Genomic DNA, 23820 nt, shown 5'->3' with positions numbered 1-23820 from the left:
ATAATGCCACTGATTAAGATGACAGTTATTGTAAATAGCTTATTCTGCCAAAACAATCTTTTGAAAGAGCACTGTTGGTATCTATAACAGTCTGGTGTCAGAGTCCAGTGTTTGGGCTACCTGTAGGCTTAGTTTACTGAGTCTGTAGATTGACCTACTCCACATGTTAGCATTTAGATATAGAGTATTATTTATAGAAATGAGTTTTATGCATGGTGATAAGCTTATAACCATTGGCTTCATTGTGCTACATTCCTCTTTTCTTCCCTATATCTCTGTAGTGCGGGGCCTCCTATACCTGAGCAGAGTCCAGGTGAGGTTAGGTCTATTCCCCTACCATTAAGGGTGAGCAATGATTATTTAATTTGTATACACACTGATGGCTTTTGGGTGACACATGATGCATAGGGGACTGACACATCTAACACATTGTTAACAATGTAATGCTTTCCTTCGCAGAATTCACTGTAGCCACAGTGAGTCGGAGGGTGAAAGTCCATGCTTACTACAGATTGTACTGTATCTAACCAGTTTTTACTTTACTTTATTTCTTTGGTGATGGTGGTGATTCCTTTATTTCACTACTAGGAGTGCAACTATTATAAGAGCAGAGGCCCTGATGAATGCCAAGGGATTCAACACCCGTCAGGCAGAAACATGTTGGCCCTTTTATAGGCAGATATTTGTTACTGTCTTTTTTGCACTGTTCTGGTTTTTAATTAGGAGGCGTGTCTTGTCCGTAGAATAAAGCTGTTAGAAGGAGGGCATTCCATCCTATTTTAAGTCACTATTTTTTCTGTTGCACTTGTTTATTCTACCATCAAAAGATCAGTCACCATGGACGTTTTGTTTATGTTGGTGGACCAAATCCAAAAACAGCAATAAGGTGCGGTTTTGTCCCAATGATCATGGGACCAGCCTTTTATGCACCAGGGTTTGGCCAAATGATATGACTGATCATTGAGTCTTTTTGATGGAAACCCTACATTAATTGTTTCGGACTGGTTAGCCATTTATGAATATCTTATGATGTATCGGTCTCTCCTATGCATGTAGAGTTCACTTTTCTTTCCTCTTGTTTTCACAAACACACTGTCTATGTGATATATACACTCCGAGATCTTGTGGACTTGGTTTTGACAGTGCAGCTCTAATATTCAGCTGGTAGACCCCCTGTGTTTTGTGTGTTGTACAACACTGATGGTCTGCCCAAGTTCTTATATCTATGAGACTAGAACTCCCATGAGGTTGGGTAGTTCTCCCAACTTTAAGCTAGAGGGAAATGTGTTAGACCTGGCATCCTTGGCATGTTTTCCCCCTGTATTTTTTGCTTCTGAACTCTTGTTTTTGACTGCTTGCAGCATTTCGTTTTTGCTGGTTTTACAACTCTGGTAACTTTATCATTGCCCATCAGTGCTAACATGCAAGTGCTCCCTGTGTAAATTGTTATTGTTTATCGATGATTGGCATATTCCATTTACTAACCATGTCTCAGACCTACCACTACAGTGTCTATGTATGCAGCTTTAAACTGCCATGTCAACCTGGCAATTACGCCCACTTGAACTCCTAGATGTCAATGGCCTGGTGATGCCTGTCGACGTTTCGACCCTTCTGCGCCCGTGTCTAAGGTCGCGGCGGGTCTTTTTCAAGACAGAGGTATATTGCACAACAGTCCAGTTGGTTAGCAGGTCATTTTGAATCGCCTGTTAGGACTGAGGCTACTTGGTCAGAATCCGCTTTCAACTAATGGAGGATTGGATCGCTGGCTCGGAGGTCCCGGGATCCGCTGCAGAACGACTGTTGTGCAGTATACCTCTGTCTTGAAAAAGACCCGCCGCGACCTTAGACACGGGCGCAGAAGGGTCGAAACGTCGATACGCATCACCAGGCCATTGACATCTAGGAGTTCAAAAACTTAAAGAAACATTGGAAATTCTCTAGACAATTGTCATAAATGGCCTGAAAAGAATAACTGTGTATATATGTATATATCGATTGTATAGATTCATGTCTCTCACTGTATATATATAGGAAATCTTTCACTATTGGAGCACTATTCACTATTGTCACCTTGTTGCACAATAATTCACCCTGACAGTCTTTTTGTACTCAAGATATAAATGAATGACTTTAATTAATATAAACATGAAAATGAAAATGAATAAGACCTCGAGTCATTAATTGTGAGGTTCTGAATTGTGTTGTCATAAGAGGGGGTTCTTTTGACATAATAAGAATATTGTATAAATTACTCTTGGTTTTCACCGACAGAACCATTTGATTCATGGTACGGCCAGTCCGGTCCTGCCACTGCATACTCTTAAAAATAAAACATGTAATTTTTCCTTTTTCATTTTGTGGTTCATTAAAAAAATAAAAAAAGATTGCTTTATTTAAAGGCAATCACAGACTTGGTGGTTTGCTTTCCCCTAAGGTGACCATACCTGTGATGGCAGCAAATCCTAGTGGGTCACAAATAGTGACCTACCTCATTAATATTAAAGAGGTACATCTATTTATGACTCATTACGAATTGCTATTTGGGGAATAGGGGCTAAATAACCCCTTTGTACATTAGTATTAGCAATTGCCAAATAGCTATTCACAAAAAATCATTATTTGATAATCGTTATCGATATTGTTCATATATCTAGTGGGTCGGCGGTTCCCAAACTGTGCGCCGTGGTACCTTGGTGGTACCTTGGTGTGCCATCAAGGCTGATTTGCATATGGCCATGTCTGAACTGGGGTGGTGTGGAGTGCAAAAAAACAATGGATTTAGGCTCAGATCTCTGTACTGGGGTGAATGTATGACATTGTACTGCATTCGGTCCATCAACTGTTGTTTTTGCATTTGTCACCCCGAGTGGGATGGGTATACTCAGATGTGAGTCCCATGCTCTCCACACCACTGGAGTCAAGCTATCCTGGCTGAAGACAGCTGATAGCCAGAAACCGGTCCTAGGATGCTTGATTCCGGTCCAGGAAAGACATGGCTTGGCAGTTCGGGCTGGACTGTTCCCATGAGGCACAGGGTCAATGGTGATTTGCATAGGGCCATGTCTGAACTGGGGTGGTGTGGAGTGCAATAAAACGATGGATTTAGGCCCAGATCTCTGTACTGGGGTGAATGGTACTGGGGTGAATGTATGACATTGTTCTGCATTCTGTCCATCAACTGTTGTTTTTGCATTTGCCATCCCGAGTGGGATGAGTATGCTCAGACATGCGTCCCATGCTCTCCACACCACTGGAGTCAAGCTATCCTGTCTGAAGACGGCTGATAGCCAGAAAACGGTCCTAGGATGCTTGATTCCGGTCCAGGAAAGACATGGCTTGGCAGTTCGGGATGGACTGTTCCTATAAGCCACATGGTCAAGGCTGATTTGCATATGGCCATGTCTGAACTGGGGTGGTGTGGAGTGCAAAAAAACGATGGATTTAGGCCCAGATCTCTGTACTGGGGTGAATTCCCACAGCGCGGGGACACGCCGGGATGGCGTCGCCATGCGCTCTACAAACTCCTTTATTATTATTATTATTATTTAATGTATGACATTGTTCTGCATTCTGTCATTCAACTGTTGTTTTTGCATTTGTCACCCCAGTGGGATGGGTAAGTTCAGACGTGAGTCCCAAGCTTTCCCCACCACTGGAGTCAAGCTATCCTGGCTGAAGACAGCTGATAGCCAGAAACCGGTACTAGGATGCTTGATTCCGGTCCAGGAAAGACATGGCTTGGCAGTTCGGGCTGGACTGTTTCCATGAGGCACAGGGTCAAGGCTGATTTGCATATGCCCATGTCTGAACTGGGGTGGTGTGGAGTCCAAAAAAATGATGGATTTAGGCCCAGATCTCTGTACTGGGGTGAATGTATGACATTGTTCTGCATTCTGTCCATCAACTGTTGTTTTTGCATTTGTCACCCCGAGTGGGATGGCTATGCTCAGACGTGAATCCCATGCTCTCCACACAACTGGAGTCAAGCTATCCTGGCTGAAGACGGCTGATAGCCAGAAACCGGTCCTTGGATGCTTCAATCCGGTCCAGGAAAGACATGGCTTGGAAGTTCAGGTTGGACTGTTCCCATGAGGCACAGGGTCAAGGCTGATTTACATATGGCCATGTCTGAACTGGGGTGGTGTGGAGTGCAAAAAAACAATGGATTTAGGCCCAGATCTCTGTAATGAGGTGAATGTATGACATTGTTCTGCATTCTGTCCATCAACTATTGTTTTTGCATTTGTCACACCGAGTGTGATGGGTATGCTCAGACGTGAGTCCCATGCTCTCCACACCACTCGAGTCAAGCTATCCTGGCTGAAGACGGCTGATAGCCAGAAACTGGTCCTAGGATGTTTGATTCCGGTTCAGGAAAGACATGGCTTGGTAGTTCCAGCTGGACTGTTCCCATGAGGCACAGGGTCAAGTCTGATTTGCTGATGGCCATGTCTGAACTGGGGTGGTGTGGAGTGCAAAAAAACAATGGATTTAGGCCCAGATCTCTGTACTGGGGTGTATGTATGACATTGTTCAGCATTCTGTCCATCAACTGTTGTGTTTGCATTTCTCACCCAGAGTGTGCTGGGTATCCTCAGACGTGAGTCCCATGCTCTTCACACCACTGGAGTCGAGCTATCCTGGCTGAAGACGGCTGATAGCCAGAAACCGGTCCTAGGATGCTTGATTTCGGTCCAGGAAAGTCATGGCTTGGCAGTTTGGGCTGGACTGTTCCCATGAGGCACAGGGTCATGGCTGATTTGCATATGGCCATGTCTGAACTGGGGTGGTGTGGAGTGCAAAAGAACGATGGATTTAGGCCCAGATCTCTGTACTGGGGTGAATCTATGTCATTGTTCTGCATTCTGTCCATCAACTGTTGTTTTTACATTTGCCATCAAAACTAGCCAGGGGTGCCACAAACCAAGCACAAAGTTTGGGAACCACTACAGGGTGTAACATAACTTATCTCTGCCTGCATTACTTTAGAACCGATTATGTAGTAGTGTATTAAGAGACCGGCAGTGCTCAAACTTGTTTAGCTATTTCTTTAGGGACTGCTCAAATACTTTTGAAAATACTTTAAACTCTTCTGCGGACCGGTCTGGCAAGATTGCCTTGCAAAGTGAAGAGTAATATAAGAACTGTAAAAATACCTGCTCAGCTGCACACTGACCTGCGAGGGGACAGGTGCGCAGATGAAAAATGCAAGGTCTCTGGCATGTGCTTATGACACTTCACTAAACATGTGTTCTTGCTTTCATCTCCAGAGAGGGTAAATAGGTACTCCATTTCCGCATGAGAAAAATACTTGTAAAATGACGTCACTTATTCAGGTGCTGCACCAACCCTTCTAACATTAGAGTTTGTGACTGACACTTTTTTTGAGGGAGCGTCAATCTGCAGAAAGCATGAAAACATTTAAGACACTGGGCTCTGTTTTTGACACTCTCCCATATCTGCATACGTTCAAAACTGAAAGGGTGTGCTCAGCCTTTCCTCATCTGGATAAAGAGCGTTGTTGAGTGATGTGCAGGGAAGGATTGGAATGCGGGGACTGGTACTGCTCCTGCCACAAGATCGGATTTCCTCATTACAACGGTAGCGCTGGCAGGGGGTGTCATATCAGGGTTTTGCACAATCACTGCTCAGTGCTAAATTTAGCTTTGTTTTACAGGCAGCAGACCAGACCCCTTGCTGAGCACTATCACTGCTCTTCAGTGCATAGGAGTGTGGAGATCACTGGCACCCTGTGGCTCAGCCCACAACTGGCAAAAATAAATGGATAATAAATCTAATTCAGATACAGCATGTGATCCATGTGGGCAAAAGAGAAACACAACATTCAGAAGACTGACTACAAATGTGTTTATACCTAAAGAACACAACAGGGTGATTCGTGAACCCACTGTAAACGAGGCCAACCACATGCCAGAGCAGAGTGCAACCACTGAGATGAAGTACATGCCACAACAACCAGTGAGAGATGCTATATCAATCACATAACAAGAAGAGAAATATGCCACAGCAATTATGTAGCATACACAGAGATATGCCACAAGTCTTGTTCCAATTCTAAAGTCCTGCACATAAGACACAGAACCAGGAACAGAGAGGTGGCTCCTGCTTCAACACCCTTCGCATGCTCCGCAAGATCTACAAGTGGATCCCCACCAAAATAAGAAGAACGGTCACCCAGGACCTAGTCAGCAGCAGGCTGGACTACAGAAACCCCTTCTACGCAGGAACCTCGGCCAAACTCCGGAAACGGCTGCTACGCATCCAGAACGCCTCTGCACACCTGATCCTTGACATCCCTTGCCGCGGCCACATCACACCCCACCTGAGAGACCTGCACTGGCTCCCCGTCAACAAGAGGATAACCTTCATGCTACTCACCCATGCTCACAAGGCACTCCACAACACCGGACCAGCTTACCTCAACAGACCCGGGTAATTAGCATCCGCTGACGTCTGACACTGTCTGGCCGGTTGGGAGCCTGACCTTCACCGTGAACCTGGGGTGGGAGGGAGCCATTCCCGGAGACGGTGAAGTGAAAAGACGATGGCTTCTGCCTGACACAATGAGCTTCAGCAGGTTTGCCAAACGTCTGCGGAGGAAACATCGTCTGAGTCCTGCCTTGAATGAGAAGCAAGTTCAAGGGCTGGGTGAAGGCAGTTTAGCAGCAAATTGAGACATCGCACCGGGAGCATTTGTTTGTTTGGGACCACGAGACCGGGAGCCTTGCTGGAGTGTTGGAGTGCGAGGCGGACTACAGGTCCCAGAAGCCCAGTGCCGAGAGCACCAGAGGGGCATTAGCCTCTCCCTGCCGCCTACTTAGCTCCTTGCGGCGGGAGCGTTTGTTTGTTTGGGACCACGAGACCGGGAGCTTTGCTGGAGTGTTGGAGTGCGAGGTGGACTACAGGCCCCAGAAGCCCAGTGCCGAGAGCACCAGAGGTGCATTATCCCCTCCCTGCCGCCTACTTAGCTCCTCGTAAAACCCGCTGCGTTGGACGTGCGCGCGCGCGCCTGGCGAAGCTTGTCCGAGACAGGAGGAGACTGGGCTGGGCCACCCCCCGAACATTGCCATATCCGTAAGACTGGGTATCTATTTATTTGGATTAAACGTTTTTTTGCCCTGTGAGCTGGATTAACATTTGCAGTGATATACAGTATAGCACTCAGGGGTTTTGGCGGCACGTACAGGAAAAGGGAGAAAGGTAGTGACAGGCGGGAGTGTCACCGGGACATTGGACCAATTTATAACTAGGGCCACATCAGTCCTGGAACATGAAATTGCTCTGACTGAACGCCACCTTTCTTTAGAACCCATTGTAGTGTAGTTCCTATATTCCCAATAGGCTCTGCACATTGGAATAACATATTCTATAGTTTAGACGTAGGACTGAGGTGGACTAGGTCTCTATTGTTTATATTAAAGTTAATTGTGAGTGCCAGCTAGCTCAGAGGTCACTAGAAACTTTCTCGAATTCACAAGAAGGGATTTGTTTCTGACAACCGCATAAACATGACAACTTTGTTTCCAAAGAATAAGAAATCAATCTCTAGAGTTTCGGAAACAATAGATAACTATTTGACTCAGTCAATCATGCATGCTTTATTTCACCAGAGTTTCTGAGAAAATAGAGAGACAGGCGTTTTCAATAAAAAGTATTTATTGAAATTCTTCTTTCTCAAGCATAAGAAATGTACTGCTACAATCGTACTACTAGTTATAAAGTACAGGGCATATAATACGAAAAGTATTATAAAGTAGTACTGTAAGAGCATGATATGGTTTCTAGGCCATAAGCTACCTAAAACGTATAAAATACATACAGTAATAAAATAATGACTAAAAGTACTCAGCTGGTGCTTCTAAAATATGCCTACCTCGTGTACCTAACCTAAGTCTAGTACAAGGGAAGAAGTAAGTGAGGAGTAGCTTAAGTTTAGTATTTCTCTGCCAAGGATCTATCCAAGAATTCTCTAACGGTCTAATCAGCTCCGTACCTTGGTTTTAGAATGAAGGAGGTCTTGTATCTCTCTCTGAGGACTCAATTTCCCAGCAACCCGCAAGGGTAGCCTGGAAACACTGGAGCTGGATTTCTCGGCAAGAGTAAAGACAGCGGTGCAGATTTATGTTAACTGGCGCATCCCCAGGGATACGCCAGTTAACATGCGCCACAGTGCGCCAAAGCTCCGCCACCCATGGTGCGCCGCATTATAAATGCGGCGCACCATGGTGCAAAAACGGCACAGATGCGTGACGCATCTGTGCCAGAAATGTGGCGCATTGCTGGAGTTGCGTCGCAAGCGCGACGCAGCTCCAGCAAGGCTCTGGGGTACACCATGTGCAGAATGCTGCATCAAGACCTACGCCTGCTTCAAGCAGGCGCAGGGTTTTGACGCAGCATTGCCCTGAAAGTGACTGAGTGAAATCTCATAGATTTCACTCAGCCACTTTCAGGAGGCGTTCCTGCGCAGGAACGCCCCCCCCGCGCAGGAACGCCTCCTTATGGTGCAGTGCTTTACAACGTGACGCATCTCCTAGATGCGTCACATTGTAAATAGGGCGCATTGTTTGCGCCGCAGTTGCGTCGAATAAAGTGACGCAATTGCGGCGCAACGGCCTCATAAATCTGCCCTAGCGTCTCTCAGTGCATCAGCTGGAGGGTCTCATTCCTTCGGCACTTGCTGCTGCAGGGCGTCGGGCAAGTAGTTAGTCGATCTGCTCCAAACCACTGTGTGTTTGTCTGGGCAAATGTAGGCATATTTATACTTTGAAGGTGCCAAGTTTGACGTATGATTGGACTTAATAACGTCACTCAAAGACCCATGTCTTTGAAAACTCCATGATTTCCTAGATAAATTATTATTCAGGCGAGGGGAAGTCCCTAGCTGCTGAAGGCGGGTTTTTCTAAGAAATTGTTGTTGATTCTGGGAACATAGTGGAAGTAGCCAAGCCGTATGTGGGCTGCATAGGCTCTGTCTAAATATAGTAATGATTTCTATGCCTATATAAGGATCGGGTAATTTATAACTATATAACCCCTTCGATGCTCATGACGAGCTCAGCTCGTCATGAGGCACAGTGGAGCTGTGCTGATGACGAGCTAAGCTCGTCATGAACAAGGGGCTTTCCAACAATTCAGCACCGGAGGAAAATTTCTCTAGCAGCCAAGGTGTTAAGGGCATGAATCGGAAAAATTACGCTAGGGTCCTAGATTAATTTACAACACCATGTATCTGAAACGATCTTTGTTGGGGGGTCTAACATCAGCTATCTCGCCAGATCAGATAATAAATCACCTAACCCTGATACTAACCTGGGAGAAAGTAATGATTATTATTCACAGGAGCAATCAAATCAATCTGTGATGAAAGAGACAAGTGTTACTGCCCTATCTAATGATTTATCCCCAGATAATACACCTAATGTAACTGAGCCGCGTTTCCCTACTAGGTCCATATCTAGAACTAATCCTAATCCCCAATTGTTAAAACAATCTTTAGGATCAGGAACTATTGCAAAGAGGAAACGTGGAGGGGTTTCACAAAAGGGTGGGTGCCAAAAGAGAACGAAAGCATCTAAAACAACTAAGAATGCAGTAACGCCGACATTGGACTCCTCTATTATGTCACCTACCCCGACTTCTATTCTTTCATCAAAGGCACCGTCTGTAAAAACGGTTGATCCCTCTCTGACTGTGGTTCAAAGCGGACGGAATGTTGCACAATGGCCAAACATTCACCCACAGTCACCGATCTGGGTTTAATCCATCGTTATTTTACTCACCAAGCCACACCAGTTCAGACATGGCCATATGTACATCAGTCTTGACCCTGTGCCTCATGGCTTGGCAGTTCGAGCTGGACTGTTCCCATGAGGCACAGGGTCAAGACTGACTTTGACTGGGGGTGAATGTTTTGCCATTGTGTAACATTCCGTCCATCATCTTGTGTGTTTTGATATATATTTATCTTCTTAATTATATATTTATATCTAGTTTTTTAATGCTATTATAGTAGTCCAATATCCACATTATTGTAGCTCTATTTTATAGCTAATGCAATATTTTTATAGCTGTTTCCTTTCCCTCCCCTTTTTTTCAATTAATATATATTTACTTTTGATACCTGCTGTAATTCAAGTGATGTTCTTGTTATCTCTATACTGTAATTAGGTATTTTCTCTCAATAATATTTTCTCTGTATTGTGTTTATTGCTTATTATGAAAACTCAATAAAATATAAAGAACACAAAAAAAGAAAGGCAGTGCATGAGAAATATCACATCTTAAATACTGATTTTGCATGTTATGCCTAAGGTGAAAGAGAAAAACTCAGAATTTGAGTTTTTTACCACAAGTATATATCCTCACACCGAGATAATGATATTTACTGTAGCCTTATAGCCCGTCATAGCGGGCTATACCGGCTATTATAGGCCCACTGGAGCGTTAAAGGTCCGACCGAAGATGAGCAATTTTATCAAGGCAGCAGGACTTTAATAGCCGGTATAGCCAGCTACGAAGGGCTACAAGGGTATTAGAACATTCAGCCACTAGAGGGAAGAATGATCCAACAAATTAAACAAAGGCTTTAGGGAGCGTGAGGGGATTGACATTCCCACAGGCTCCCTGAAGCCTTTGTTCAAAGCCTGAGCTGTGAACAAAGAAGCATTGTAATATTGGAGCTCCGGGCTTTTATCAGCCATCATAAGGCCAGAGCTACTCCATTGTTTTCAATGAAGCTTCCAACATTCCAATGTTCTAATATGTGCTATTACAGATAATATCTATGAAGGGGGAACAGCCATTACATTGCAGCTGTTACCCAGCATGCCATAACAACGCAAGCGATACAACACATACTCTGTAACAACCCATGACCATCACAATGCAATTTTTTACAATGCATACGCCTTTACAATGCATGCCTTCACAATGGATTTTGTTGTAAAGTCATGAATGGTAAATAGATATGCTTTTCAGATGTAAGTATGAGGTAAGAATGGGTTTTGTGGTGATATGGGTAGTTTTAGGGCCTAGGGTGGGTATGGGTTTTGGAGTGGCAAGGGTCATTTTAATGTTTAGGGTGGGTATGGGTTTTGGGTTGGAATGGGCAATTTTATGGTTATGGGCAGGCATGGTTTTGGGGATGGCATGGGAAATTTTAGGGTGTATATGCATTTTGGGGTGGCATGAGCAATGTTAGGGTTTATGGTGGCAATGGGTTTTTGGGCGGCATGGGTAATTTTAGGGTTTTCGGTGAATATGGGCTTTGCTGTGGCATGGTTCATTTTATGCTTTAGGGTGGGTATGGGTTTTGGGGTGACTTGGGTAATTTCAAGGTTTAGGGTGAGTATGGGTTTGGGAGTCAATCAATCAGTCATTTGATAAGCGCACTACATACCTGTCAGGGAGATGCAGATGTGATTTTAGGGTTTATGGTGGGGGTGGATTTTAGGGTGGCATGGGTAATTTTAGGGTTTAGGGTTGGTATGGGCTTTGGGTGGCAAGGGTAGTTTTAGAATTAAGGGTGGGTAGGGGTTTTTGGGTGGCAAGGTTAGTTTTAGGGTTTAGGATGGAGGCGTTTTGGGGTGGCATGGGTAGTTTTAGGGTGAGTAGGGGTGGAGGGGGTTGTTGGATTTATATGTATGGTTATAGACATCATTGTGTGTGGAATATATAAAAAGATATGTAAAAGTAAGTATATTAGTTTTGTTTTACATGTATTTTAATGCATTGCCATGCATGACATTAATAAGGAATTATAATTATTTTACAGGGAAATATACAGATATAATGTATACATAAATAGCATTTACATTTGCCTGTAAAATACATATATTTTTAATCAAAACTTTAATCACACATATGATTTTACAAAACATGATTTTACAACAAAATTTGTTGTAAAGATATATTAGTGGTTAAAGTTTGCGTTGTAATGCTAACGTGTTCTAACAACACTTGCGTTGTTACAACTGCGTTGAAAAGGCATGAGATGTAATGGCATGCATTGTGGAGACATACAACCCTATGAAGGACCATCATCAATGTAGAATGATGTAAATAATCTCTTGACAGTTAAAGACTGATGGGCTTGAATTTAGAAAAACTACTGACAACTTGCACTACAACATTAATAAAGGTAGCTCAGAAATAAGTGTATTTTAAAGGCTGCAAATTTAATTAGCTAAAGACAATTTATTTTCATTGTCATATATCAGGGACAGATCATAACACATAATTTGTGTACTACAACCAGGTGCTGTGGGGATGGTCATGTGACCGTTCCATGCCAATGATACATTTAAGGTGTTACTCTGATTACTGTTATGTACCTTTCTTTGAATTTGATGAGTGATATGCCTTTCAATCTCATCTGTGCTATCTTATTTTTTCCAAAACCCACTAGATTGAAATGGAGCTTATGCAGTAGTCAGGCATAGCTGTGGTGTGAAATAAATAAGGTTATTTCAATGCATTCTTGCTTTGTGTGCTGATTACCATTTTAACTGGCAGGACTTTGTTATTCCTAAAACAATATCTCTGCTTTGACAGAGAACCAGCTACAGATATGAAATGATTGTTACTTTTCGTGCTGACTTGTAATTGCATTTTATATAGCGCTTGCTACCTCTGGCGAGGCATTGAAAGAAATGTAAACCGCATGCACTGTTTCTAAAATTCCAGTAAAAATAAGCAAAACGAGTAACTTTCAAAGTAGAATAAATATTTTAAAAGTGATGAATAAAAATAATTAGAAATGTAGATATTTTCATGAATACTTTTGTTCAGAATGCATTGTTTTTGTTCTCTCGTCGCCTTGATGTTTTGTGTCTTCATATGGACTGCTAACCTACAACAATGGCACCACTTATTGCGAATGCGCGTTGGCCTAGCATATGAGGCTACACCTAGCATATACTGACAATAACCAGAACCAACGAAATATGCAAAATGGTATATTAGGATACACCAGGGAAAATATATCATAGAAATTTTAGTGTAAAGATAATGGCTAGAAAAAAGAAATGTCATAATGGGCTGTGCCGGAAGAGAGTCACGTGAATCTCCCAAGAACAGAGAGCAAACACACCGAAAACTAAGCGAAAAGGTACAATAATGATTCAATATTTATCATATCCCCCAGATGCAAGGCTGCTGTGAGAGTACTAAAATTACTATAGCATCATTCAAGTGAAAGGGAGAATAAAATGGAACAATGCAAGTCAGCAAAACAGGAAGCTGGGAGAAAAGAAGTGTGTCTGGTGGTCAGGTGGGGGATTAAATGGAGATATGTATGACAAGGTAAGAGGTGAGCTTCTGATTCATTATTAACAGGATGTAATTGACATAAAACTAAGGGTGAGCAGTCACCCGGTCATAGTGCTGGAACTATATTATTGGCTATCTCAACTTAATGAAACATAATCATATTTTAGATTTTCTATCCAGGTGATGGCCGCACCTGCTGTATTTGTGCCTATTCATAACTCTGATAATTTCCCTGCAGATGAAGGAATACTTGGTATATACAGTTGATATAAATTGCCTATTTATTTCTTCATATTTGTGAGTCCGTTCGTGTGTGTGTGTGTGTGTGTGGGTGTGTATGTGTGTGTGTGTGTTTGTGTGTGTGTTTATTAGAATGGTAAGACTTCTTATTGCATGTCTCCAAGTGGCCTAAAAACTCGTTTTTGACTGAAAAGAGGTGTTCACTGTGAATTATTTCCAGTAATTTAGAGGACTGCATTAATTTGCAGTATAATCAGGCACCCTAAACAACAAAACAATTAAAAGGATGGTTAATGTATAAGAACGTATTTCTTTTAGTGGCGTTTATAAAACATATTTGCACAATGACCATGCTGCTCTCAGAGGATTGATCAGCACATGTGAGCATCTCACCCTTGCAGGTACTTCCTTAATGTAATTATCTGCCAGTGATTACTCTCCAGTGTGTGAACATAAATAGGAAAAAAATCAGATGCACATTTTTCTTTCTTTTTATATATCTTGTTTTACATATTTCTAGTGTCAATGTACTACAAAGTAAAAGCATATTTTAGCATGCATGTTTTAGTTGTCTCACAATGTACTTTGCATTTACTATTTGATTTGCAATAATACACATTTTTACATGAAAATAAATGTTACATATTAGCACATTATCACTAATAAAAATATTTCTCAAAACACTGGCAGAGTAGTCTCAAGAAAGCAATGAATCATACATTTGACGAATTTCCACGGAACATTATAAAAAGTGCTAGCTTTTGGATAGTTTGCACTTGCAAAGTACAAGGCGATCAAACAATAGGGGACTAGAAATGGGTAGAGGGTCTCAAACGTGTCTTCCATATTTATTTTCCATAGCAACTTTAGACACAGCTACAGCCCATACCGCTGATTGGATTTACACCAAATGTGGCAGAAAGCTAGATCTTGGCCCAGAAAGCAATTGCGTTTTGATGTAATTAATTTCCGTAGCTCTGGAGAATCTAAGGTTAAAAAACATTGCATATATAACACCCTGACCAGACAGATCTCCTGCTGAGATCTGATTGGCTGCCACCACATCATGCAGGAAGTCGCAATGGCAGTCTTAGAACTCATGACTCAGTCCTGAATCCTAACAAAACAAAAAAGGCATAGCAGGCAGGGTAGGGATACTCTGACCCCTAGGCCTGTGCTATTCCCTGTGGCCAACCCCTTGGCCATGCACAGCATGAAGTTGGCAGCCTGTGCGGGTGGCAGGATGGCCACAGGCCAAGTACTGCGGCCAACCTTGTAGTTTGGGGCTGCCCTGCCTATGGAGGTGTTGGGCAACCATTCGACCATGCACAGATAGGGGTTGGCTTTACATACGGTAATAAAATATTACTTTACCTTAAAGAAAACCTAGAATTTCACTGAGTAAAGGAAAGATTAAAGTAATGTTGTAGTTAGGGGAACAGTTCAGTGACAACATAATGTTTTAAACTCTAAATTCAAGAAATTCACCAGTAATAGTTATAGTTATTTTAAGTAACTGTAACTCGTGCCCTAACGTAACGATAACTCTCATGAGTGATGTAATATGTGGGTTAATTAGCAGTGCATGGTGAGGACACGTTAGTCTACTACTGATATTTTTGTCTAACTTTAACGTTAATTTAACCTTTGCTCCTTTCAGTAAAATACTACAGTGTTTAAGCGTAAAGTAATATTTAATTACCATTGCGTTAATTCAACCCTATATGTGACTTTCTAATATTAAGTAAGAAGGGGCTGCATGGTCCCCCACCCCAAGCCTTGTTAGGCCCTGGGGACCCTATCAATCAGGGCAACTATTAAAATTAAAGGAGAGAGGGCCACATGGCTCCCCAACTCGAGTCTTGTAAGGCTCTCAGGCCATCATCTCCTGGGCCATCTTTGAAGATAAAAGGGAGGAAGGCCGCGTGGCCCTACTCTCCAAGTCTTGATAGGCCATGAAGACCCCATCCCTTTGGCCAGTAAAAAATGGAAAGGGGCATGTGGCCCCCTTCCCTGTGATGATTTCGGCCAAGGGGACCCTATACCCTGTGGCCAGGTGAATTTATTAGGGAAAGTTGTCAAAAAAAGGCCTTCTCCCTGGGCTGCTTTTGGCCCCTGGGGAACTAGTCCCCTGGGCCTGCCACTTTGAAAGGTGGAAGCCCTTGTTCACAAACAGCATATACCACAACGGGAGAACCCCCTACACCATAAATTCTTCGAGAGTTACAGTGGCTACATGTTTACTCCAACCTACACTTTCAAAACAACACATTTAACATTTTTCAGAAAGTTATTTTGAGATCATCTTACACCTGAACAAAAACCCTAAGGTGTATGAAAAACATTTATTTATAAACATAACAAAATGAACACAAAAGGAACACAAACATTGTAACCAATTATAAATAAAAGACGCATTCAATTTGAGACAGGATTATCTGTTCTAAAATCAACAGATGGTTAAACTGTTTTTCGGCATTAGATCAAGTAGTCATGATGTGACGAAAAAAAGTTGTTCAGGAGTCTTGCGAGTTGCTTAGAATTTCAATTTTATTCAACAAATGCCAGTTTGAGAGAATCAATCTATTCAGCCTACCCATCGTGTTTCGTCCCAGTGGGACTTCATATGGGCTTGATCAACTTCCCAAAGTTGTCATCCACCCCGTGTTGGCTCCAACAGTACATTTTCCTCACATTTTTGTGATAGAAAGTTCTGGAATCTGCGAGGAGGCACAAACTTCCAGCCACTCAGCATTCACCAAAGTTTCCTGTTAAAAATGGTGCCTCCCTTGTGTGGGTTGGCCTAGTACCTGCAACAGGAAAGGGACCAAAACGCAACATGGACACATCACATTTTTCCACTGAAAACGGACCTTTTTTTTACAATGTATCTAGCTGTGGATTTTGAGCCCTAGCTGAGCCAGCACCTAGGAAAGCCTAGACACCCTGTACATTTTTAAAAACTTGACACCCAGGGGAATCCAGGATGGGGTGACATGGGTGGCTCTCACTAGGTTCTGTTATCCAGAAACCCTTGTAAACCTCAAACTTTGTCAAGAAACACAAATTTTCCCTACATTTCTGTGACGGAAAGTTTTAGAATCTGTGGGGAGCCAAAAACATCCAGCTACCGAGCGTTCCCCAAAGTCTTCCATACAAATGGTACTTAACTTGTATGGGTAGGCCTAGTACCCGCGACAGGTAACGGCCCAAAACACAACAAGGACATATCACATTTTTCCAGTAAAAACTGACCCTTTTTATCGCAATGTGCCTAGTTGTGGATTTTGGACCATACCTCTGCCGGCACCTAAGGAAACCTAGCAAACCTATACATTGGTTTTAAAACTAGAAATCTGGGGAAATCCAGGATAGGGTTACATGTGTGTGGCTCTCACCAGGTTCTGTTACCCACCTTGCAAAGCTCAAACATTGTAAAAAAAACATTTTCCATTACATTTCTGTGATGGAAAGTACCGGAATCAGCAGGTATCCACAAACTTCCAAACCCCAAAATTCCCCAATGTCTTCTGATAAAAATGGTACCTCAATTGTGTGGTTAGGCCTAGAGCCCGTGACAGCAAAGGTCCCAAAAAGCAACGTGGACACATCACATTCTTTCAGTGAAAACGGAACCTTATTTTGCAATGTGCCTAGCTGGGAATTTTGAACCCTAGTTCTGCGGACACCTAACAACACCTAGCAAACCTATAAATTTTTAAAAATGTAACATCCAGGGAAATCCAGAATGTGATGACTTGCGTGGCTCTCATCAGTTTTGTTTACCCAGAATCCCATGCAAACCTCAAACTTTATAAAAACACATTTTTCTTACATTTGTGTGATGGAAAGTTCTGGAATCTGCACGTAGCCACAAACTTCCACACACCCATCATTTCCCAAAGTCTCCCAATAAAATGGTATGTGACTTGTATGGGTAAGCCTAGTGCCTGTGACAGGAAACATCCCAAAACGCAACATGGACACATCACATTCTTTCAGTGAAAACAGAACCTCTTTTTGCAATGTATCTAGCTGTACATTTTGGCCCCTAGCTCTGCCGGCACCTAAGGACACCTAGCAAACCTATACATTTTAAAAAATGTAACATCCACGAAAATCCAGGATGGGGTGAATTGTGTGGCTCTCACCAGGATCTGTTACACGGAATCCCATGAAAAGCTCAAACTTTGTAAAAACAAACACATTTTCCTCACATTTCTTTGATGGAAAGTTCTGGAATCTGCATGTATCCATATATGACAGTTGTTCCTGCGCGCAGCGATCGCGCCCCAGTCGCGCCAAAGGTGCGCCAAAGGTAAGCCCGTCGACGCCCGTCCGCGCCTGGACCGCGCCCAGCGCCAGACTCCCCTGGCCCCCGCACTGCCCACCCATCCCGCATTACATACGATGCCACCAGCCTCCTAGCCCTTAACCCCGGCCGCTCCCCCAACTGCGTCCAAGCCGCTCCTGGACACACCCATGGACCTTTCTCATGCTACTCCTGCAAATTCATCGGCACCGTCAACAACCCCGCTACGATCACACCTCAGATTCCCGACCCCAAACACCTACAATGCATCTTGCTCAACACCCGATCGGTCCACAGGCACGCCATTGACCTATGGAATCTACTAGACACCATCTCTCCGGACGTCGCCTTCCTCACAGAAACATGGATGAACGCCTCCTCCGCCCCTGACATCACCATTGCCATCCCAGAAGATTATAAGATCATACGCAAAGACCGTACCGGCCACACAGGAGAAGGAATCGCTATCGTCCACAAGAAATCTATCCAGATCTCAACCAGCTCTGACATCAATCTCGCCAACTCTGAACACCTTCACTTCCAGATCTACATCGACCCCAAGACCACACTCAGAGGCACCCTCCTTTACAGACCACCAGGACCCCGCGCACAATTTAGTGAGGACATCACGGACTTCATCACTCCACACGCACTCCCCTCCAAAGATTACATCCTCCTGGGAGACCTCAACTTTCACCTTGAAAAGAACAACAACCGCAACTCCACCACCCTTCTGGACAACCTCACCAACCTCGGACTTAGACAACTGGTCACTTCCCCCACCCACATCGCAGGTCACACTCTCGACCCTATCTTCACCTCCAGCAATCATGTCTCCTTCAGCCACACTACGGCTCTCCTCTGGACTGACCACAGCTGCGTTCACTTTACCTACAACAAACCCAAACCCAACAACCACCCCCAACCAACTCTGCAAAGAAACTGGAACAAAATCACCATCGACCAGATCTCCTCATCGCTTCTTCTAAACCCCCCAGCCCACTCCTCAAACCCCGACCAAGCCGCCTCCAACCTCTCCCTTTGGCTATCCAACAGCGCCGACATCCTAGCACCACTGAAAAAGCGACAAAGCAAACTTGGCAGGAAGAAGGCCTCATGGTTCAACGATGATCTTAAGAAATCCAAGAAACTCTGCCGCTCCCTTGAGAAGGCCTGGAAAAAAGACCCAACCACCAGCACCAAGGACGCCTTCAAAAACGCCACCCGCATACACCACCAACTGATCCGAAAGGCCAAGAAAACCACCTTCAAGGAACGACTAGATAACAACGCCCACAACAGCAAGGAACTTTTCAACATCGTCAAGGAATTTACCAATCCCTCGGCCAACTCTAACGACATCACCCCCTCTCAAGCACTCTGCGACTCACTAGCCTCATTCTTCCACAACAAAATTGCAGACATCCACAACAGCTTCGACAACCAACCCGGAGACCAACCCTCCCAACCATCTACCGGACCTGCACCCCCCTCGAACACCCTTAATGACTGGAACCCTATCTCCACTGAGGACACCATCCACCTGATGAACTCCATCCACTCAGGATCCCCCACAGACCCTTGTCCTCACCGCATCTTCAACAAAGCAGACTCCATCATAGCACCGCACCTCCGAGACGTCATCAACTGCTCCTTCAAATCCGCCACCTTCCCGGAAAGCTGGAAACACGCAGAACTTAGCGCCCTTCTGAAAAAACCCACAGCGGACCCCACCGAACTCAAAAACTACCGCCCCATCTCGCTCCTTCCATTCCCGGCCAAAGTCATCGAGAAAGCAGTCAACAACCAGCTCGCCGCCTTCCTCGAAGCCAACAAATCCCTCGACTCCTCACAGTCCGGCTTCTGAGCCAAAAACAGCACTGAAACCGCACTCATCGCAGCAACAGACGACATTCGAACTCTACTGGACAATGGAGACACAGTCGCCCTCATCCTCCTCGACCTCTCCGCAGCCTTCGACACAGTCTGCCATAGCACCCTTCTACAACGCCTCAGAAACATCAGAATCCAAGGAAAAGCACTGGAATGGATCACCTCGTTCCTCACCGGAAGAACTCAGAGAGTCCGCCTTCCACCATTCAAGTCAGAGGCCACTGAAGTCATCTGCGGTGTACCACAAGGATCCTCACTCAGCCCCACCCTCTTCAACGTATACATGAGCCCCCTCGCGACCATCGCACGCCAACACAACCTCAACATCATCTCCTACGCTAATGACACTCAACTGATCCTCTCACTCACCAAAGACCCGAACACCGCCAAAACCAACCTGCATGAAGGAATGAAAGAAGTAGCCGAATGGATGAAACACAGCCGTCTAAAACTGAACTCAGATAAAACAGAAGTCCTTATCTTAGGTACCTCCCCCTCTGCATGGGACGACTCTTGGTCGCCACAAGCCCTTGGAAAAGCACCCATCCCAACAGACCACGCACGGAACCTGGGCGTCATCCTGGATTCCTCACTTTCGATGAACAGACAAGTCAACGCCGTCTCTTCATCTTGCTTCAACATTCTTTGCATGCTCAAAAAAACATTTCGTTGGATCCCCACCGAAACTAGGAAAACGGTCACCCACGCTCTGGTCACGAGCCGACTGGACTATGGAAACACCCTCTACGCCGGTACTACAGCTAAACTCCAGAAAAAACTCCAACGAATCCAAAACGCCTCAGCCAGGCTCATATTAGACATCCCGCGTAAAGAACATATCTCTGATCACCTGAAAAACCTTCACTGGCTTCCCGTCAATAAGAAGATCACTTTCCGGCTCCTAACCCACGCACACAAAGCACTCTACGAAATCGGACCAGAATGCCTCAACACACGACTGTCCTTCTACACCCCCTCCCGCCAGCTACGATCAGCCAACCAGGCCCTTGCCACTGTACCCCGCATCAACAAAACCACCATGGGAGGTAGATCCTTCTCCTACCTGGCAGCTAAAACCTGGAATTCACTTCCCACTTACCTTCGCCTTACCCAGAACCACCTAGCATTCAGAAAGCAACTTAAAACGTGGATATTTGACAAGTAATTTCCCACCCCTCCTCAAGCACCTTGAGTCCCTCTGGGTATGTAGCGTGCTATATAAATTCTTTGACTTGACTTGACTTGACAAAGTCTCCCAATAAAAATGGTATGTCACTTGTGTGGGCAAGCCTAGTGCCTATGACAGGGAACATCCCAAAACACAACGAGGACATATCACATTTTTCCAGTGAAACCCAAACCTTTGGTACCTCACTTGTGTGGGTAGGCCTGGTGTCCCCGACAGGGAATTGCCCAAAATGCACTGTGGAGACTTCAAAATTATCGATTACAAAAAGACGTTGTTATGTGAGTGAGTCCCGGGCTCGGCGGCCATCTAGGAAAACCTACCAAACTCAGACATTTCTGAAAACTAGACACCCAGAGAAGTTCAGGGAGATGTGACTTGCGTGGATCCCGCAATATTTTCCTACCAAGAATCCCCTGCAAACCTCAAATTTAGCTGGAAAAAATCAAATTTTTCTCATATTTCTATGTGGGAAATCTGACACAAATTTCCTACTACCCAGAGTTCACCCAGGTCACCTGATAAAATGATACCTCCCTTGTGTGGTTGGGCCAAGTACCCACAGCATGGAAGGGCCCAAAACGTATTATGGAGACATCAAAATGATCTATCCCAAAACGACTTGGGTTTGCAAGCATCTGCGTTTTTGATCCCAGGCTCAACAGCCATCTAGGGAATCCTACCATACCCACACATTTCGGAAAACTAGATACCCAGGGAAGTCCAGGGATGTGTGGCTTGCGTGGAGTCCCCAACATTTTCCTACCAAGAATCCCCTGAAAACCTCAGATTTAGCTACAATTATCACATTTTCCTTACATTTCTGTATGAGATCAATGTACTGGCACAAATGTCCTAACACACAGCGTTCCTCTAAGTCTGCTGAGTAAAATGATACCTCACTTGTGCGGGTGAGCCAAGGGCCTGTGACTGGGAAGGGCCAAAAATATAGGGATTGAGGGGATAGCACAGCGAGCTCTAAGCGCTATATTTAAAACAAAATATGTTTTTAGGGGATTCTGCATCGGAGACTCATTCTGGGGAATGCTGGGTGTGTTGAAGTTTGTGGATCTACACAGATTCTAGAACTTCCCATCACAGAAATGTGAGGAAAATGTGTTTTTCCCCCACAAAGTTTGGAGTTTGCAAGGGAATCTGGGTAACAGAAGCTGGTGAGAGCCACACAAGTTACCCCACCCTGAATCCCCCAGGGTGTCTAGTTTTCAAATATTTACATATTTGCTAGGTTTCCCTCAGTGCCAGCTGAGCTAGAGCTCAAACTCCACATCTGGGCACATTGCAAAAAAAGGATCCGTATTCTGTGGAAAAACGTGATGTGTCCACCCTTGCGTTTTGGGCCATTTTCTGTCACGGCAACTAAGCCTACCCACACAAGTGAGGTACCATTTTTAACGCAGGACTTGGGGGAATGCTGGGTGGATGGAAGTTTGCTTATCTCCTTAAATCCCAGAACTTCCATCACAGACATGTGAGTAAAAGCTTTTTATTACTAAGTTTGAGGTTTGCAAGGTATTGTGGGTAACAGAATATGGTGAGAGGCATACAAGTCACCCTATCCTGGATTCCCCTTGGTGTCTAGCTTTCAAAAATATACAGGGTTTGCTTGGTTTCTCTAGGTGCCGACTGCACCAGGGCCCAAAATCCACAGCAAGGTACATTGTAAAAAAAATCAGTGCCTAGTGGGCATTCTGCCGCACTGGGGCGGTGCAGATCAGGGGCTATTGCCCCAAAATGCCCCCAAGTGGGGCAGAAAGAATGTGGCTATTTTTTTGAGGGGGTATCGGCATTGGTATGCCAATTCTGGGCATGCCCCACTCCTACGAATAAAAAAGCCAGCTTAATCCCTGGTGTCTAGTGGGCACACTGACCCTCCATGGGGAAGATAAGGGGCTATTCCCCAATCTGCCTCCTGGGGGGGAAGAAAGTCTGTGGCTTTTTTGGGGCGGGAATTGGCATGCCCATTAAGGCAGCCCCTACTCTTGAATTTTGAAATAAATCCCTGGTGCCTAGTGGGCTTTCTGACCCCCAGGTGCCAGATTAGGGGCTACTGCTCCCATCTGCCTCCTGGGAAGGCAGAAGGACTGTAGCATTGTTTTGGGGGGTGGGGGCATTGGCATGCCCATTCTGGGCAGCCTCCACTGCTGATCCTTGAAACAAAATATTCACAGGTGCCTAATTAGCCTTCAGCCCCCATGGGGCAGATAATTGGCGATTGATCCCATCTGCTTCCGGGGGGTGGGGGGGTAGAAAGACTGCAGAATTTTCTTGAGGTGGGGAATTGGCTTGCCCATTAAAGGCAGCCCCCCTACATATATAAAAATATCCTTGGTGCCTAGTAGGCTTTCGGCCCCCCGGGGGTAGATCGACTGATTATGCCACAATTTAATGGGGAAGAGGCCTAGTAGATGGATCCTTATTTGAAGATTGACCTCCTGGGGCAGTCCCCAAGCAGGGGTCCATTAGAGAAGGCTACCATTGAAAAGGGGAGGTTCCCCCCTTTTCAACCATACCTCTCCCATGTTTTTCTATGCTCAGGTGGCTGAGATAGCCCCATGATCACTGAAACAGTAAAACTGAAACTAAGTTTCAGTTTCAATCTCAATGTAAAGACGTCAGCACTCCCTGAGCATCATTACATTGAAAAAAAAGCCTCAGGAGTTTGGGTAAGCTCTTCCCCACCTCCCGAGGCCCCCCAAATAAGGAAATCCCTCTGCAATTTGCAGCAGATAGATTTAGTGCACCTGTGCACATGACAGAATGGTTCTGTCATGAGCACAGGAGCACTGGTACTTATGACAGAACCATTCTGTCATGAGAACCGAAGGGTACATTGGCTGATAAGTGTCTCCACCACTTTAGAGTTGCAGTCTATAAG

Source organism: Lissotriton vulgaris, chromosome 1_1 (assembly GCF_964263255.1).
Source record: "Lissotriton vulgaris chromosome 1_1, aLisVul1.2, whole genome shotgun sequence".
NCBI classification, from domain to species: domain Eukaryota; kingdom Metazoa; phylum Chordata; class Amphibia; order Caudata; family Salamandridae; genus Lissotriton; species Lissotriton vulgaris.
This window is presented reverse-complemented; position numbering follows the sequence as displayed.